At 36.6% G+C, this 21,347-nt stretch overlaps 1 non-coding gene across 1 annotated transcript; it reads right to left on the reverse strand.

The window, feature by feature from the left end:
* Window positions 1–20,690: 20,690 nt before the first annotated feature.
* LOC132491480 (small nucleolar RNA SNORA18) lies at window positions 20,691–20,819 on the reverse strand. Its single transcript, XR_009532696.1, has one exon. It is a non-coding gene; the product is annotated as a small nucleolar RNA SNORA18 (small nucleolar RNA).
* Window positions 20,820–21,347: the final 528 nt, after the last annotated feature.

A 21,347-nucleotide genomic window follows, 5' to 3' on the forward strand; every position in this document is an offset into this window, starting at 1 on the left:
TCTGATGTTTAATTTTTGACTAACTTTTGCTTCTCATATTCTTTTCTAACTTCCCTGTAATACCTTAGTATAGACCTTTTGCTGGTTTTATTGTGCATCTTTGAGTAAGGTCTCTTGGGTCTGGGCCACCTACTTCCCCAAAAGTGTTATAGGGAGGGCTGGGAGGAGTGATCTGACCTCGGATTGCAGTCTCACACACTTTTGTACCAAGCCTCCTCTATCATCTTCCCTCTGAGATATGTCTCCCCTTAATTTGTGTGATTCTCTTTTGGGAACAATCAAGAGTCCTTGGGGGTTACAAGGGAGGTTGGAATGTCAGGAGTCTTCCATGGGCGATCTAGCGTGTTTGTAACTGCACACCTCACTGCCTCCAGCAGTAGAATTGCAATTGCCACTCACCCTTTCTTCTGTTCTCTGTCTTTCTGGTAACCTACTTCCCTAGTTATGAGGCACTACTATTATTTTGGCAGGTATTCTTCCTAGTTTAATATTTGGATCTGTGCATTCCCAGTTTCATCAGAGATGAAGTTTTCTTCATATTTTGCTGCTTTCAGTGTGCTTTGGGAAGGACTGTTCAACAAAAAACCATTTAATCCTCTACCTTTAATTGGAAATCCCCATGCCAGTGTTTTGTTTTGCATTTTTGGCTTTTTTGCTTTTTTGGCATTCTAAAGAAACCTCATTACAAATGATTTTTAAAGAATTCACAATGACTAAATTGTGTGAAAATTTTATCAAAATATAAATCCACTAAGGCATCACCAAAATTTTCGCTGAGAAGACAAGGGGTTTCTAGCTAGCAATAGTGTACATTCAAGTTCATATTCCATTCTTGAATTCCATTCAAGACATTTATTATTGAACCATTAACTCACAAAATTTTGGGTTGGAATGTGTAAAAGCAAAGTTTGGGATAATACTGGCAAGTTTTAATTTCAGTCTAGTTAGTTTCAACATTATTTAGTAGGAAGTCGTTGACATCTTTACCAGGGAAGTCATTTGATTAGAACTCTGTTTAAGAAAGATGGATCAGAGAGAGAAGACAGATTAACAGAGAGGAGATGGATTAAGAGGCTCCTACAGTCATATTTTTGGAATTTGTATATGTTTTTCATTGACTACTTCAGATTTACCAATTCTGAAATATATAGAGAATAAAAAGAGGGAAATATTACTATATTTTGGTAAACTCTCTAGTGTAAATGACATATGTCACAGTGCCCCTGCTGTAGTAGTACCTTTTAGTACCTTGTCCATTGTAGTACCTTGTCCATTACTAAGGTACTACAAGTTCTCATTTTTACTCAGATACAATTGATAGCTACCTGAAATGCTTGTAGACTCTGGACCAAGATGGCAACAGAGGAAGCTCCTGAATTTCCTTCCTCCCATTGACACACTGAATACGTGGCTACACATGGAACAATTCCTTCAGAGAGGAATCCAGAAACTAGTTGAGTGACTCCTACACATTGGGAGACTAAGAGAATAGCCACATTGAAATAGGTAAGAGAGACTGAGACATACCCTTGTCATAATCCCCACCCCCAACACAGCACCATATAGTTAAGAGAGAACCCTCAACTCCCAGATTATCCATTAGGAGTGAAGGGTTTGAACCTCAAATATAGTGCCCAGACTTTTAAGGCTGCCACACCTAGGGGATAGGTCCCCCAAATCACCTAGCTCTGAAAGCCAATAGGGCTTGTGTTCCTGAGTCCTACAGGACTATAGCAAACATAGAAACAGTTGTTAACAGGTGTGCAAACACTCACTGCAGCTATCCCCCCATGGCTCAATGCAGAGGGAACAGGCAAAATGCCCATCATCTATTGCCAATATGCCAATGTATATTGTGGATACACAGTATAAAATGATGTAACTCGTGACATCAAGAACATAACATGTGGGAAAGGGGAGTATAAAAATGTAGAGCTTTTGTATGCATTTGAAGTTGAGTTGTTATCAACTTAAAATAGACTGTTAAAACTATAAGATGTTTCATGTAAGCCTCATGGTAACCACAAAGCAAAAAACTATGGTAGATATGCAAAAGATAAAGGATTCAAAGCATACCACATCTGAAAATCATCAAATCACAAAGGAAGAGAGAAAGGAAGAAAGAAACAAAGGGACTGCAAAATAGTCAGATAACACTTAACAAAATGGCAATAGTCAATACCTATCAATAATTATCTTAAATGAAAATGGATTAGGTTCTCCAATTAGAAGATAAAGTAGCTGATTGGATAAAAGAACAAGACCCAATTTATGTTGCCTGCAAGAGACTCATGTCAGCTTTAAGGACACAGCTTCAGTTTGAAACTGAAGGGATGGAATGAGATATTCCAAACCAAACCAAATTAGGAATAGCTATTTTTATATCAGATAAAATAGACTTTAAAACAAAGACTGTAACAGGAGATAAAGAAGGTCGTTAAATAATTAAAGAGGGGTCAATTCATCAAGAGGATATAACATTTGTAAATATTTATGCATGCAACATAGAAGAACCTAAATATATAAAGCAAATATTAACAGATCTAAAGGGAGAAATAGTAACACAAAAATAGTAGGAGACTTCAATACCCCACTTTCAACAGTGGATAAATCATCCAGACAGAAAATCAATAAGAAAACATTGAACTTAGACTACATATTAGATCAGATGGTCCTAATAAACATATACAGTCCATCCACAGCAGCAGAATACACATTCGTCTCAAGTGCACATGGAACATTCTCCAGGATAGAATATATATTAGGCCACAGGACCAGTCTTAAATTTAAGAAGATTGACATTATGTCAAACACCTTTTCCAACCACAATGTCATGAAACTAGAAATCAATTATAAGAGGAAAACTGGAAAATTCACAAATATGTGGAGATTAAACAACATGCTCCTGAACAACTAGTGAATCAAAGAAGAAATCAAAGGGAAAATTAAAATTAAAAAACTTTAGAAAAATGAAAATGGAAATACAACATACCAAAATTTATGGTCTGCAACAAAACAGTTCTAAGAGGGAATTTTATAGCAATAAACAGGTACCTTTAGAAAAAAGAAAGATCTCAAACAACCCAGCCTTACCCCTTAACGAACTATAAAAAAGAAAAGTGAATTAAGCCCAAAGTTAGTAGAAAGAAGGAAATAACAAAAATTAGAACAGAAATAAATAAAACAGACACTGAATATATATAACAATCCACTTATATGTATATATACCTACTTTGGAGAAGGTACTGTTAGACACTGTGGAGAAGAAAGAGGAAATAGAATATTTTTTACCCTTGGGAAGCTTATATTCTATACTGTGGTAGGCAACATAAGAGCCCCCCAAAATATTCATATCCTAATCCCCTGGAATCTGTGAATATGTTACCTTACTTGGCAGAAGGACTTTCCAGATGTGATTAAGGTTAAAGACTTTGAGATGGAGAAATTAACCTGGATCATCCAGGTGGGACCAATGTAATCCTATGAGTCCTTAAAAGTGGAGAACCTTTCCTGGATTTGGTTAGAGAAAGATGAGATGATGGAAAAAGGGGACAGAGACATGCAATATTTCTGGCTTTGAAGATGAAGAAAAGGACTCATAAACCAAGGAATATGAGTGACCTCTAGAAGCTGTAAAAGGCAAGAAAATGGGTTCTCCCCTAGAGCTTCCAGAAAGGAATGACATCCTACTGACTCAGTTTTAGCCCAGTGAGACCCATGTTAGACTTCTGACCTATAGAACTGTTGGATAATAAATTTGTATTGTTTTAAGTCACCACATTTATAAGAATTTCTTATGGCAGCAATAGAAAACTATACCTATAGGAACAAAACTATACCTATAGGAACTATACCTATAGGAATATATGTATATATAGAGAATTTGTATATATATATATATATATGAATTGTGACACAAAATATGACACTTCCCATATTTTGCCAATTCAGTTTTGACAATTTGAAGCTAAATATGGGAAGTACCATAGAGACAATGACCAAAGCCCTCTAAGAGTTGAGAGCAAAAAAGGGGAAAAAAGGACCTGAAGAAGGAGGGGATATTTGATCTGGGTTTTTGAGGTTGAATACAATTTCAAGAACTAGACATGGGGAAGACAAATTCTAAGCAGAGGGAATGGGATTAACAAAGACAAGCAAGTATGTAAATATGTACTATGTTGAGAAAGAGGTGGATAGATCAGTATTATGGTATAGTTTATTTGATTAATATTGCTAAAATATTTTTATTGAATATTTTATTGACTCACAAATTTATAAAATATTCAGAATGCAATGATAATGCAGAAGCTTAGGTTGGAATCAGATTGTAAAAAAGTTTTGAATATTAAGCAAGGTCTATTATTTTTATTTAACATATATTAAAAATAATAAATAGATATATTAAAAACTTGTTGCTTTAAAAAAGGGTAGAGCCTTGGTCAACAATTACTTTAAAAAGGAAAATTGGCTGAGGAAGAAATAGGAGAAAGATTAATTGGCAGGAGAATAGTTAGGAGTCCACCGAGCCTGTCTAGATGAGGTATTGACATCCATCTAAATAAAATACAGCACATATGTCAGCAAATTTTTGCACCCAAGTTCTGTAGTATTTCTTTCAAGGACTATTACTCTATGGTAAAGTTCCCTATCTTGTGGACCATTGGGCATATGTGAAATTCAAGACCAATATGCTTAACATAAAATTATATTTACAAGCAATTTAACTAACTTGAAACACATTACTTCAATACTCCCAATGCTGAAATAGTTTTGATCTTCAGAGCCTGCCTGCTTTTCTTGGTTGCACAGGAGGAGAGCATCTTAAATTTTCTACCTTCCTTGGTTTGGCCATAATCCTCCCCAGTACTCTACTATGATCTCTGAGATGGGTCTGCTTCTATCCTTATAAGGTCCATTACCTGTATCATTAGATGCTGCCTGCCTCAGCTGTGGGCAACTAACACTTCAAGGATCTTGAAAACTTGCCAATTTCTCCAGAAGGGATAAAAATAATTTCCAGGAGTTTACTTTTGTTTTCTGTGCTTTTCTTCTTACGAACTGTCTCCTGCTTTTTTTCTTATCTGCTGTTTTCTGTGGAGCACTTCTCTCTCCAACTGTTCTACAGACTCCTTTGTTTAGGCCACTTCTCACAAGGAACAGCCTTCAGTTTTATTTTATGGTATCGTTCTAGATGGGAAACATTGTAGATGTGACAGGCTTTGTGACAAGTGATGGACTGGATTAGGATGAAAAGGAATGAGAGGAATAAAGAGAGGATAAAGATGGTTGGGACATTTCAGTCTGGGTGCCTGTGAGAATATGATTCATTAACAGATAATGAAAACTAAGGGGGAACTGGCTCAGATGGCCAAGGTTTGAATTTAGAACATGTTGAATTTGAGGCTGTAAATACCTCATTTTAGTGGAGCTGAATAACAGATATTTGGAAATGGCAGTGTGGCCTGGTAGAAATAATGATTCTATGGTAAAATTTGTTGGTAGACATAAGGGAGGATGATTTTAGAGGTGAAAATATGTGAGGAGAGTGAGTTTGAGAAGACACATGGAGAAGGAGAGAGGGGCAAAGAAAATAAAAGGTCACGGGCAGGTTGCTTTGTTATCTTTGACAGTCTTCCTTTTCTTCTATTGGTAAGAAGTCTAGTTGCCTCACTGAGGGTGTGGCCGACTTTTAGCAGCCAGAAGTCACTGTTCTTACTCTTGGACCCACTGCCCTTGTCATTGTCCTAGGATATGGGGATTTGACAAATCTATTCTCTAGTGGTCAATCTCATTCAGTGCCATTTTACCACTAGAATTAAAAGTCCCCAAACTGAGCTGCATATCCCAGGTATACATTCTGCCTTTACATCATAACAAAGTTCTCTCCAAGTTAATCTAGAGAGGGAAAACCCAAGTAGTCTTCCCTTCTGAGTCTATGTAGCAGTAATAAGCAGTAATGAAAGTGTAGTCTTTGTGAATGAAAAAAATGATCTGCACCCATGTTGGTACACTCTGGGAATATTTTAATGCCTCCAAATAGGTTTTTCTCTAATATATTTCCTTATAGTAATGGCTAGCTCAGTTGCACCCATGTGAAAAGATTTTAATTTGGTAAAATTTATGCTAGGAGCTGTTGGAAATTAGAGCTTTGCAGGGGTTCCCCCACTCCTTTCATTGTAATTCTCTTGTGAATTTCTCCCCTGCAAAGTTATGCAGCTCTCCATCTGACCCTATTCATAAGCTATTCTTTTTTTGTTTGTTTGTTTTTTTTGCGGTTCGCGGGCTTCTCACTGTTGTGGCCTCTCCCACTGTGGAGCACAGGCTCCGGACGTGCAGGCTCAGCGGCCATGGCTCACAGGCCTAGGTGCTCCGTGGCATGTGGGATCTTCCTGGACCGGGACACGAACCCGTGTCCCCTGCATTGGCAGGCAGACTCTCAACCACTGCGCCAACAGGGAAGCCCCTCATAAGCTATTCTTCTTATAGAACTTTGATAAAATGCATCAGTTTCTTTGGAATTAGATTAGCATCTTGATCTGAGAGCTTTCCAGGCTCTTCCTGCTGACAGGTGATGAAAACCTCATAAATAAAAATACTGCTTTGTTTGCCTCTATGATGTGATAGACCCTGTAGAAGAGAAAGACAATTAGATTCAAACATCTTTTCATTGGATGTTACAGATATTCTCTTCTTCCATGTCTTGACAGTAATGCCGTCTCTTCTAGTGTTATCTACCGTGAAGATTGTGTAATAGCCCTGGAAAGTTAAATAGCACCCTTCAAAGTAGCATTTGCTTTTTCTAACTACTCTAGAAATCTTCTCGGTGGAAGATGTAGATTCTTTGTGCTTCATTGTCAATTACCATCATTCTAAATAAGTTTATAATGAATTAATTTGTTTTCTTCTCAGAATTTCATGTCCAAAAATAGTCAATAATAATTGACCATCTATTCGGAATAAAACACCATGATAAAGTCTGCCTATGTTAGACTACAGTTAGATACTTAAATCTGTGTCTCTAGTTAGCATAGGTTAATAATTTGTAGATGACATTTAAGCACATAAGGCAATTCTGGGACACAAGATTCAGACTTAAGATCTGCTTGACTCGAGATATAAATGAATAAAGTTGAGATGGAACTTGATTTGACTTTATCAACATGTTATTTGTGAGTCTTCTACTTTTGATTTAAAGTGATTTGGGGACAGGTGAGCTTATTACTATCAATAATATATTTATGATGAAGTTGATCATCATAATTTATATTATTTGAGAATAAGGTGGTTAGTTTAGGGTCTGGAAGAGTACTTTGGCTGTAAGATTTGAAGAAATATCAGTCAGGACATCAGCATTGTGGCAATGTGAGATGTCCCCTTCAATCTACAATCAGTAAAATGTCCATAAGTCACCAAAAATTCCTCTGCACAACACACCAGGATGCCAGAAAATTCCACACATCTGTATATCTAAAGGTGGGTGGATTGGAGCACATAGAGGAGGAAAAACTGGGGGCACAGTGGAAGCAGTGCCTGTGATCCTGACCCCCCCAGCCACAGCAGCTGACCCTGCCAGCCCAAAGAACCCAGGATCAGGAGAGGAGGCTGTGCACACAACTCTGGCTTCCTAGCAACAGCAGTGCCCACAGCCACAGGGAAGTAGACAGCAGCAGCAAGGCCTATGACCCTGTCTCTCCAGCTGTGGAAGTACCCATAACTCTGGCCCGCCAGTCTGCAGTAGTAGCACCTGTGAACATGACAAGTCCAGAGGTAACAGAAGCACCCCTGGCTTCCACCCTTTTCCCCTGTGGCAGCAGAGCCTGCAACCCCAGTCATGGTAGAAGCATCTGCCATCCCTGTACCCCAGGCAGCAATGCCAACAACATCTGTGACACCAGCAGCAGGAAGGCAGAAGAGACCCAGGAGGCATAAGCAGCAACAATGGGGGTACTGAGCAACACCTCTGGCAGAAATGGTGGACGATGGAAACTGCTGATCTCAAATATAACTAGAGGTAGCTCAGGTAAGAAAAACCAAAAATTTGTGCTGTAGTGCCACCTACTGAAAAACATAAGAAAGATCTCTAATTACTAATGTTGAATTGTCAGAATCAAGTAAAAAAAAACTTTACCTAAAGAAGAAATATATTTGTTACTTCAAATGCACAGGTAGAGGAAAAACCATCAAGCACCATGAAAAACATGGTAACATGGCATCATAAAAAGAAAATGACAAAACTCCATAAACCAAACTTAAAGTCATAGAATATTGTGATTGAACTAATAGAGAATTCAAGATGGCTGTCATGAAGAAACTCAAAGAGCTACAAGAAAACAGAAAGGCAATTCAGTGAGCTTAGGAGTAAAGTTAATGAATAGAAGAAATACTTTACCAAAGAGATTGAAACTCTAAAAAAGAGCTGAACTGAAATTTTCGAGCTGAAGAACTCAATAAGTGAGATGAAGAACACATTAGAAAGCACTGGAAATAGAGTAGATAATATGGAAGAGAGAATTAGTGAGCTCAAAGATAGAAATATAGAAATACAGCAGAAGAGAAGAGAGAACTAAGATCTAAAAAAACTGTGGAGATTCTGTGAGAACTATATGACTTCATTGGGAAGGTCAACATAAGAATAATTGGTATCCCAGAAGGAGAAGAGAGGGAGAAGAAAGCAGAGAGTTTATTTAAATAATAGCTGAGAACTTTCCAAACATGAGGAAAGAAATGGATATATAAGTCCATGAAGCTAAGAGAACACCTGATTACCTCAACACAAAAAGACTTTCTCCAAGACCCATTATATTAGAACTGTCAAAAGTCAATGACAAAGACAGAATGACCATCATGAAAAAAATCTACAAACAATAAATTCTGGAGAGGGTGTGGAGAAAAGGGAACCCTCTGGCACTGTTGGTGGGAATGTAAATTTATACAGCTACTAAGGAGAACAGTATGGAGGTTGCTTAAAAAACTAAAAATAGAACTATCATGTGACCCAACAATCCCACTACTGGGCATATACCCTGAGAAAACCATAATTCAAAAAGAGTCATCTACCAAAATGTTTATAGCATCCCTATTTACAATAGCCTGGAGATGGAAACAACCTAAGTGTCCATCATCGGATGAATGGATAAAGAAGATGTGGCACATATATACAATGGAATATTACTCAGCCATAAAAAGAAACAAAATTGAGCTATTTGTAATGAGGTGGATGGACCTAGAGTCTGTCATACAGAGTGAAATAAGTCAGAAAGAGAAAAACAAATACTGTATGCTAACGCATATATATAGAATCTAAAAAAAAAAAAAAGAGTTCTGATGAACCTAGGGGCAGGAGAGGAATAAAGACACAGACATAGAGAATGGACTTGAGGACACAGGGAGGGGGAAGGGTAAGTTGGGACGAAGTGAGAGAGTTGCGTGGACATATATACACTACCAAATGTAAAATAGATAGCTAGTGGGAAGCAGCCACAGGGAGATCAGCTCGGTGCTTAATGACCACCTAGAGGGACGGGATAGGGAGGGTGGGAGGGAGATGCAAAAGAGAGGAGATATGGGGATATATGTATATGTATAGCTGATTCACTTTGTTATAAAGCAGAAGCTAACACACCATTGTAAAGCAATTATACTCCAATAAAGATGTTAAAAAAAAAGAGTCAATGACAAAGAGTTTTAAAGGTAGCAAGGAAGGAAGGACAGTAACCTACAAAGGAACCCCCATTAGTCTTTCAGCAGATTTCTCAGCAGAAACTCTATAGGACAGGAGAGAGTAGAACGATGTACTAAAAATATTGAAAGATAAAAACTTTCAGCAAGAATGCTCTGTCCAGCCAAGGTATCCTTCAGATCTGAATGAAAAATAAAGGCTTTCTCAGACAAACAAAAGCTGAGGGAGTTCATCACCACTAGACCTGCCTTACGAGAAATGTTGAAAGGAGCTCTTCTACCTGAAATGAAAAGGCAAAAGTACACAAAACTTTGAGTAAGGTGATAAATAAACAGAATCATAAAATTGCAAGTTTATATCAGAATAGGCTGTTAAACACTTAATTGTAGCATACAGTTTAAAAGGAAAGAAATCAGTAAGAATAACTATAGTAACTTCAGTTTGGTAATAAACTCACAAGGTAAAAGGGAATAATTTGAGACAACAAAAACATAAAAGGGGAAGAGGAAAAGGACAGAACTCATATAGGCAGTAAAGATAAAATGCTATCAGTAGAAAAAGGACTATTTTATCTACAAGACATTATATACAAACCACATGGTAATCACAAAACATAAATCTAGAGCAGAGACACAAAACATAAAAAAAGAGGGAACTGAGAAAATGTCTTAGAAAACTACCAAACTAAAATAGCAGATAGAAACACAAGAAAAAGAAAAATGGAGGTGTAGAGCAAACAGAAAGCAAAAGATAAAATGGCAGTACTAAGTCCTCATTTATCAACAGTCACTCCAATTGTAAATGGATTGAATTCATCAATCGAAAGTCACAGAGTTACTGGCTGGATTAAAAAAAACCCAAGAAGACCCAATGATATGCTGGCTCTGGGAGACTCTGTTCTAAAGATTAATATAGGCTCAAAGCAAAGGAATGGAAGATGATACTCCAAGCAAATAGAGGCCAAAAGAAAGTATGGTGCAGCCATACTCATGTCAGACCATCAAGCCAAAAAAGGTAACAAGAAATGAAAATGGATATTATATTATGATAAAGGGGAAACATAAGAAAGAAAACATAACTGTCAGTAATATATGTGCACCTAATAAAAGAGAATATATAAAGCAATTATTAACAGACCTAAAGGGAAAAACTGACAGTAACACAATGTTAGCAGGGGCTTTAACACTCCACTTACAACAATGGATAGATCACCCAGACAGAAAGTCAACAAGGAAAAATGGCCAAAACTAAAATATTAGAACAGATGGATGTAATAGATTTATATAGAACATTCCATTCAAATGCAGCATAAGAATGCATTCTTCTCAAGAGCACATGGAACGTTCTCAAGGAGAGATCATATGTTGGAACACAAAGTAAGTCTCAACAAATTTAAGAAGAGTGAAATAATATCAAGCATCTCTTGCAAACACAATGAAATTAGAAATCAACTACAAGAAGAAAACTGATAATGTCACAAATAGGTGAAGATTAAACAACATGCTACTTAGCAACTATTGGGTCAATGCAGAAATCAAAGAACAAATCCATAAATACCTGATGACAAATGTAAATGAAAATGAAACACACCAAAATCTGTGGAATGCAGCAAAAGCAGTTCTAAAATGGGAGTTTATAGCAATACAGGCCTATCAGGAAACAAGAAAAATCTCAAATAAATAACCTAATCTTACAACTAAAGGAACTAGAGAAAGAAGAACAAACAAAGCCCAAAGTTAGTAGGAAAAAGAAAATAGTAAAGATCAGAGTGGAAATAAATGAAACACAGACTAAAAGACAATAGAAAAAGATCAGTGAAACCAAGAACTTGTTCTCTGAAAAGATAAACAAAATTGACAAACCTTTAGTTAGACTCACTAAGAAAAAATGAGAGAAGGCTCAGTTAAATAAAATCAGAAATGAAAGAAGAAAAATTACAATGGAAACCACAGAAATACAAAAGATTATAAGATAATATTATGAACAGCTATATACCAATAAATAGGACAACTTAGAAGAAATGGGCAAATTCTTAGAATCATACCACCTTTCAAGATTGAATCACGAGAAGTAGAAAAGCTGAAGAGACTGATCACTAGTAAGGAAACTGAGACAGTCATCAAAAACCTCCCCTAAACCAAACGTCCAAAACCAGATGGCTTTGCAGGAAAATTCTAACAACCATTCAAAGATGAATTAACACCAATCCTTCTCAAACTCTTCCAAAAAATTGAAGAGAAGGGACTATTTCCTAACACATTTTACAAGGCCAGCATTTACCCTGATATCAAAACCAGAGAAAAACAACACAAAAAAAGATAATTACAGGCCAATATTGCTGATGAATATAGGTGCAAAAAATCCTTAACAAAATATTAGCAAATCAAATACAACAATACATTAAAAGGATCATACACCATGATCAAATGGGATCTAGTCCATGGATGCAAGGATGGCTCAACATCCACAAATCAATCAACATGATACACCATATTAACAAAATAAAAAATAAAAATCACATGAACATCTCAAAGGAGGCAGAAAAAGCGTCTGACAAGATTTAGCAGCCATTATGATAAAACTCAATAAAATGGGTATGGAAGGAATGTGCCTCAACATAAGAAGGCCATATATGACAACCCACAGCTAACATCATACTCAATGGTAAAAAAAACTGAAAGCTTTTCCTCTTAAGATCAGGAACAAGACAAGGATGTCCACTATCAGTACTTTTATTCAACATGGTATTGGAAGTCCTAACCACAGCAATCAGACAAGAAAAAGAAATGAAATATATCTAAATTAGAAAGGAAGAAGTAAAACTATCACTATTTGCAGATAACATGATACTATATATAGAAAACCCTAGAGACTCCACCAAAAAACTATTAGAACTAATACATTAAGTGAAGTTGTAGGATATAATATTAATACACAGAATCTGTTGCATTTATATACACTAATAATGAGCTATCAAAAAGAGAAGTCAAGAAAACAATTCCACTTAAAATTTCATCAAAAAGAATAAAATACCTAGGAATAAATTTAAGCAAGGAGATGAAAGACCTGTACAATGAAAACTTAAACACTCTTGAAAGGAATAGAAGAAGATACAAAGAAATGGAAAGATATTCTGTGCTCATGGATTGGAAGAATTAATATTGTTAAAATCTTCATATTGCCTAAAGCAGTCTCTACAGATTCAATGTAATCCCTATCAAAATCTCAGTAACATTTTGCACAGAAATAGAAGAAAAAAATCCTAAAATTTTTATGGAACCACAAAAGACCCCGAATAGCTAGAGCAATCCTGAGAAAAAAAAAAGTTAAAGGTATCACACTTTCTGATTTCAAATTATTCTAAAAAACTATAGTAACCTATACAACATGGTATTAGCAAAAAAAAAAAAAAAAAAAAAAAAGACACTGAGATCAATGGAACAGAGTTGACAGCCCAGAAATAAACCCATATGTATATGGGCAATTAATTTATAACAAAGGAGCAAAAAATGTACAATAGAGAAAGGATAGTCTTTTCAGTAAATAGTGTTGGGGAAAGCTAGACAGCCACATGCAAAAGAGTGAAACTAAAGCACTTTCACACCATACACAAAAATCAACTCAAAATTGCTTGAAAATTTGAATATAAACCCCAGAACCATAAAATTCCTAGAAGAAAATATAGGCAGTGTGCTCTTTGACATCTTACCAATATCTTTCTGGATGTCTCCTCAGGCAAGGGAAATAAAAGGGAAAATAAACAAATGGGACTATATCAAACTAAAAAGCTTCTGTGCAGCAAAGGAAACCATCAACAAAATGAAAAGACAGCCTAATGAATGGGAGAATATATTTGCAAATGGTATATCTGATAGAGGTTAATATCCAAAATATGTGAATAACTCATATAACTCAACAACAAAAAGAACAATTTGATTAAAAAAAAACTGGCAGGGGATTTGAATATAGATGGCCAACAGGCACAGGAAAAGATATTTGACATCACTAATTATCAGGAAAATTCAAATCAAAACCATAGTGAGATATCACCTCATGTCTGTTAGAATGGCTATTACCAAAAAGGCAAGAAATAACAAGTACTGGAGAGGGTATGGAGACAAGGAAACTCTGATACACTGTTGATGGGAATGTAACTGTAAATGTAAATTGGTACAGAAACTATGGAAAACAGTATGGAGATTCTCCCCAAAATTAAGACTAGAACTATCACATGATCCAGCTATTTTACTTCTGGGTACTTATCTGAAGACTATGAAAAGACTAATTTGAAAAGATATATGCACCTCTAAGTTTATTGCAGCAGTATTTACAATAGCCCACATATGAAAACAACCTAAGTGTGCATCAGTGGATGAATGGATAAGGAAGATGTGGTATGTTATAAACCAATGTTACCTCAATTAAAAAAAAATAGAAAAAGAGTCATGTCTCAAGTCAAAGTTAAAGAGATTTAGGGAAAGAAAGAGAAGTATGTGGTCTCAAAAACAAAAGTCTGAAGGACATAAAGAAGACTAGCAGATTTTACCTGGAGTGCAGCTCCTTGGTCTGTTGGGAAAATATCTGTGATTGAGTGATGAGGATGAAGATTCCCTACTAATGATCAGACTGATTCAAGAAAGAGCTCATGGAGAGACATGTGAAAATGGTAGAAAAAATAATTTTGTGTCTTGAAGCATATTCAAATTTCTCATCTTGGGATAAATTGGAATTTTAAAGTTTTTCTGAAAATAGAGTTTTAAATATATTTGTCTCATTCACATTCTCAAGACTGATGTTGTCCCTTACAAGCTATTTTCCACGTTAAATAATTTCCATTATCTGCCATACACTTTGAAAACATTTTAAAAATAAATTTTACCAGAAAATAAGTTATTTTATTTTCTAAAATGTGGAGAAATTTATAATGCATTGCCTTTACATATGAACACTTCCTAAAGTTAGACTCTACTTTGGGGAGAAACAATTGCCTAAGAAGGTGGTTAAAATTTTAGGCCAACTTTGATCAACAATTTATGCCTGAGTTATGCTGCCTAGTGATAGAAGATCAAGAGTAAGTTTTCTTAAAATACCAGCTATGATTTCAGAAAACTTTCAGTCTCATCATGTTTGTATTATGGGAAGGAATCCTAAATACAACAGAAATAAAAAAAGAAAATAGGCAGGAGCCATATGGAACTTTACCATTTGCTGCCAAGAAATTGTCTTCCGTTTTAAAAGCCAAAGACATCCAAGATGTATAGAGGAAAATAAGTATACATGCAATGATGCATTTGATTGAGTGGCATTGATTGGAAAGATGGAGTGAGATGTTTGTTTTTAAGAAATTATTTAATGTACTTATTGTGAGTTGAGTGATCCCAAATGAATTTTCTGATCATAATATTTTTATTTACTTTTGGTTAGCTTCAGATTTCCATTCATAAGCACACTTTGAGTTGGCTCTTTACTTGTTAACTTATACAGGATCGTGTGCATGAGTGTGGGGGTGGAAGGGGAGTTTTTTGTTTAAACTAGAGAAAACAGAGTGATATACTTTGTAAGATATTTAAAACATATACGAAATTAAGATGAAATAACTTGGCCCAAGTAACTCATGTTTGTTTGAAATCAAAGAATGAAACTGAGTGTTAGAATCAAATAATTTTGAGTCTTATTAAATTGCATTTGCCAACTCCTGACATGAAAATGGTAGATTGAGGAACAGAGGAACAAATGGCTCATAGCTCCATGTGGGATGGTGGTGTTCATAGTGTAGTAGGCTTAGAAGAAGGGATCTCTGGGCAAGAGGTCTCAGTTTTAGTTCTGAGAAGGGTATATCTTTTTATGTTAGAAAATGGAGGCTGAAAAGAAGTCATTGAACAAACACACAGTTTTCCTCAGAAACGGAAGACCTGATTAGCTGTGGTTTGACTTAGTTCATCTATCTGTTTGTTGTATGTGGTTGCTGTGTTTTTATTTGTATTGAGGTATAATTCACCTATAGAAAAGTACACCTGTCATAATCACACATAATTCAGGTTGGAGGTTGCCGTATGAAGGGTGCATGGGTCTGTGGAGAAGTAAGAGAAGGTCTTAGTGTAGGGAAGTCTGGCCATGCTTTGAAGAAATAGAACTAGACAACTTATAAATGCATAGTAGAGAAAAAAGAAACACAATTTTAATCTTATATGGCAGCCTATATATTTTGTTTGGAAGCTTAAATTCTTTTATCAGCTGGTTATGGCCATCAGTGCTGCTGTGGCCCTTCTGATATCACTCTGACTTTCATAGGTTTTGGGGAATTTACCACACTCATTTTGATGGCATTTTTCTTCTCCATAGTGAGGGGTCCTTGTTTTTCCTCCTGTCATCAAACAGATTAAGGATGGGCACTCTCCCCATCTATCTATTCATTCTTTCTTTAGAGCCTAGTATAGGGCCTCATTGTTTGTTTCTCATAAATAAAGGTCCTTGTGTAAAACTCTTTTATTTAGCTCACTCTTTCAGTTTCTCACTGCTTCTCAGGGCTAGTTAGTCTTAAGATACCTTGAGCAATGTTGTATAATTCAGCATCTCAGACCATCTTTTGCAACATGCAGTTGCAGGTGACCCCACATGGTATGGGGCACCTGGTTGTTCTCTTACCTTAGGATGAGCTCCCTGCCCATCAGGTTAGAGCTTCTAGCAGTTAACATGGGGTAGATTAGCTGTCCGTGGTACCCTTGGGAAGACCTTCTACTACACCCATGGAAGAAAGAAATGCTAAAAATGATTGAGGTATAGGTTTGCTGTGCTGATTTTTTCCAAGTCAAATTCTCGTTTTCTCTCTTTCCCCAGTTAATGGGTATATGAATGAATGTGTATGTTTGTGTGGATGACTCACACATTCTAATGTAGAACTTTATAGAAATGAATTTCAGTGAGTTTTTTTCTTTTTTAAACACATGACCACATCAATGAAAAACAAACACTCTTGAGCTGTTGACTGGCTTTCACCACTTATTATGTGAGAAAGGAAATGTCAGTAGCTTAAAAGAAATTTTAAGATCAATGTGTTTGAACTTTTCTGATTTTAAAATCCTTTACAGAAACTTGTCAAAAAGGTTATATAATGGAATCAGGGAGGCAGAAACTTCTCAGGGCACTGGGAATTTTCTTTGTTTCCTCTGAGAGCAAAAGGTAGAGAAGTGGAGCTTTATTCTGGGGAGACCAATCCCCCACCCCCAGCATGAGTGTCAGTGCCCGTTAGTTATGTGCAGTTATTGCTTTTTAGGAACTACTGCTCTGATTTACAGGGAAACAAAGATTGGGCTACACCATGTATTCACAAGAGCTATGGTGAAATAATTGGTGAAGTAAAGGTGGTAAATGAGCCAGTTGTTGGGGTAGTTCAGGCCTAAATGGACTTTCTGCTGAGGTGACCTGAAGTTGCCCTAATTCTTCCTTTGCTCCAGTTGTATAGATAGGCTTAGAAATGTGGTAGAAGGTTGACATGTCAGACTGTGACTTTATTCTGTCCCTGGAATACCCAAGGATGTTTTAGAAAATCACTTTGCTCTCTTCACGAGGACTCCACTGAAGTATAGGAACATAGTCTTTTGGGGAAAAGTTCCTCTGAAGATGGACATGGTTTCATTTCTGTTTCATTAGCTCTTACTGCAGAGAAGATGATGGATAAGCTTAGTTATTTGCTGCTTCTCTTATTAAGGGTTTTATCCATTTCTTTTCAACATAGAAGAATATGGGAGCCTAAATGTGATTGCTGAGATTTGTCATTTTCAGTAGCTCAGGGTTCTCCCTGAAATAAACTAAAGGCATCTGCTTTCAACACTCATGTCTATAAAACCACAAGTGAGAGGGAAAGGTGTGAACTTTCAAACCCCAGACAATGATGCATTTAAAAAGAATTGTTGCTGTGACTGTGGAAATATTTTCCTCCCAGTTACTGTTTATGCATTTTGTGTGTGTGTATGTATGTTTGCTCAGATGTATGTCACCTACTCAAGAATTCTGAATTCAAGAATTTTGCATCAGAACTTATTACTCACTTGATTAGATTAAGATGTAGAATTGTTAGCATTTTTTTTAAAGCTGCAAGTTGTCTACGTGATTAATGTAAAATGAAAAATTTGGCCAAATATCCTGTTAACACACACACACATTGTTTACAGAAATTAAAGCATATATACTTCCATTTTTGTGAAATTTTTTTACCTTAAAGCAATTTTAAGAAAAATTGATCTCTACTTTGTCATTCTAAATCTGCTTTATAAAAAATTATGACTTTTTAAAAAAAGATGTGACACTCTTAATCAAAGTGGAATTAGATAAAATAAAGTAAAATTCAAAAGCACGCAACCTTTCTTTTCCTTTAATTAAGCAGTGTCTGTGGTGGAAGTTGCCCTGGAATGAGTCTGAGGAGAGCAGTTCTGTGGAATGCAAGTGATGACTCTTAACCTTCTTTGGCCTTTGTTCCCTCTCTTACAAAACTAGAGCCATAGAGAACTATCTCTGGGTTCCCTCCCCCATCTGCTCCTCCAGGTCTAAACAGTCTATTTTGCTTTCTCTGCTATGCACACACAACTATTTGACATTCTTTTGGGAATGCTTGGGAATACTTTGGGAATACCCAATACTTGCAGTGTGTAGCTCTGTTTTCAAATAGTATTCAAGAGAGAGAAAACTCCAAGGCAGCAGATCCAGCATTCTCAAATTTTAAAGCTCAACTGAGAAGAAAAGAATTCATCCAGAGAAGCATATAAGTTCCACTTGACTAAATATTTGCACTTTCCACACACCTCCATTAGGGAAGGTGTGGACCCATCTCTAATGGCTGTGGTTGACAGTTTTGACTGTACAATATTTTGACTTGCACTTCAGAGTTCCCTCAATGTCTCCATCTATGTCCATGGGTAACTCTTGAAATACAACAGCTGTGCCATCTATTTCAAATATTATTTCAGCCCTTGCTGTTTTGGGATAAATTTCATAAAGTATGTTGCATACACACACATTTAATTGAACAAACGAGAAGCCTTTCCAGTTTAAAAAAGCTTCCTAGGGGCCTCCCTGGTGGCGCAGTGGTTGAGAGTCCGCCTGCCGATGCAGGGGACACGGGTTCGTGCCCCGATCCCGGAGGATCCCACATGCCGCGGAGCGGCTGGGCCCGCGAGCCATGGCCGCGGGGCCTGTGTGTCCGGAGCCTGTGCTCCGCAACGGGAGAGGCCACAGCAGTGAGAGGCCCGCGTACAGCAAAAAAAAAAAAAAAAAAAAAAAAAAAAAAAAAAAAAAGCTTCCTAAATGACAAGAAGTGTCCAATTTCCATTCAAATGGTTACTCTGGGGCTTTAAAATGTGTGAATTCATCTAACAGAGGCTGGTGGTGTACTTTGAGGCAGATGGCTTGATTCTGTGAAGAAAAAAAATTAAGTGGATTTTACTATCAATCATTTTTTTTTGGCAAAACACTGACATAATAGAGATGTATGTTACTGAGAATGCTTTTTAATAATGATTCTACCTTATGTTTTCCCCCAAGAATATGGTTAACTGACTAGGAAAATCTATTTAGAGATTTTATGTTTATCTATAGTGATCAGCTTAGGAAAAAAAAGAAGCCCACTAACCAAATTACGGAAATACAAAAGGAAAATAATACTCTACAGCTTTCTAAAGGAGACCAAGAGGAAAGGAATGCTCAAGTTTATCTGCTTTTTCTCCTGCTAAATAGTTGTGAAGTCAGTAAGTTGACTATTTTGAAGGAAGGAGAAAGGATTGCATTTCACGTAAGAATGTCTTTAGAGAAGTATCTTCAGTGGGTGTTACAGACGTTTTGTCCAAGACACTTTGCATATTTAATAACAGCAGTTTTAGAGGTAAGTCATTGGAATGATTGCGTGTACTCTCAAATTTAGACTCATGTTAGCAGGTGTCAAAATTATGTCAACAGTTCTGTGCTCTAAAGATCCTTTTAAATATTACCTGCTTTATGAACATTAATTATAGTTTACCCCTGCCAAATCCACTCCACTTTTCTTCCATTTGTAGTTTGCAGAATTGCTGAGTTCTTGGTTAGTTCTTGGTTAGTTAAAACCAATCATGTGTCTCATCCCTCTTGGAAATGATTGTTTAGCAGCCTAAGCCTAAGCCAATCAACCCATTGCTTTCTTTGGCATCAGTTATTGGTTTAGGACTAAGCATATGACTTAAGTTGTCCCAGTTGGTCTAAAAGAAAAAGCATTTCTTTGATAGCTTGGAAAAGGTGCTTTCTTCCTTCCAGTGGACATTGATAGGGAAGCATATAGCCTTTACTGACAACTTCTTGGAAACAGAAAGAAAACTGACCTTAGGATGAAGTGAATAATGAAGATAGTAGGATGAAATGTAGGAAGAGCTTTGATAATATAAGTGAGACTTTGAGTTCATCGCTCTAAAGTCCACTATGCCTCTGGACTTCCCCTTGTGTTATCCAGTGCTCATGGTTAGAATAATTCTTATTGTTCATGCCAGTTGGAGTGAGTCTTTTTTTTAAGTGTAAAGGTTTTTTTTTTTAATTATGTGTAACATAGGCAAAATTATGTCAATAAAATGTTACTTTAAGATATTTCACATGTGTGATTCCTTCCACAGCCAATCATGTTAGTTCCTCCAAACTTTGAGAAATAATCTTCAAGATAGACCTTTGAAAAATAACTTTTGCTTAATCTATCATTGTCATGTCCATCCACAATTCTTTTAGTTGGACTTCTTTGATCTCCACTTGGGTATGGAACTACTTAAAACATTCCCCACCTGTAATCTTTGGGGTCTGTTTTCTTCAAACAATGTACTTTAGAGCCATGTTCAGGATCAGAGTAGATGGATGTGCCTGGTTCTCAACTGCAGACACTCTCTAACCATGAATAAGTTCAAATTACATTCACTCCTAAGCAATCACATCCTAGAGTAGTATGGGATATGCCAATACCTAAGATAAAAAAAATCTACTATTAGGTCTTTCATATTTTCTGAAGCTCTGCCTTGGGTTCTTTCCCATGGATCTAATACATACTTCTGTGAGTAAATAGAACCACATGTTTACTCTGTGAGGTGTTTCCAATGACGTGGGTCTTCAGCTAAGCCCTGTTGGGATAGACTTCAGCTGGAGTAAGGTTTTTTGATACTTGCAGCTAAAATTATCCTAACAGATACACCTGAGGATGTGGCTCAATTGTGTATGTCATGAGACTGTTTCCCAGTCATGGGTGGCAGGTCTTATTTCTCTGCTCTGATACTATTGTATTGTTTTTGATATGAAGAGTATTTACTGGAGACAAATAATAGTATAAAAATTTATTTATGTAATGGGGGTATTGGAGTTACTATGTAGTAGAGCCTAAAACGTCCACATAATCTTTGATTGATTGAAGGTGGTTATTTTCTCACTAAGCCAGTGGTTCTCAAGTAGTCCCCAAAGTCCTGATGCCTGGTTTCCTCCCCAACGTGCTTAGAAACTGTCACTCCTCTCCTCACAGCAAGAAACAATCTGAAGAAACTGGAAATCAATAACTCTGCTTAGATCCATCAGAAAATTGAGGTGACAGGGCAAATTGCCACCTAGAAAACTGGAGAGACAAGTGAATACAGAGAATCACAGCTCAGCAGGAGCACAAGCCTGCTGGAGCCAGTTG

The sequence above is a fragment of the Mesoplodon densirostris genome, chromosome 5, assembly GCF_025265405.1.
Source record: "Mesoplodon densirostris isolate mMesDen1 chromosome 5, mMesDen1 primary haplotype, whole genome shotgun sequence".
Taxonomy (NCBI): domain Eukaryota; kingdom Metazoa; phylum Chordata; class Mammalia; order Artiodactyla; family Ziphiidae; genus Mesoplodon; species Mesoplodon densirostris.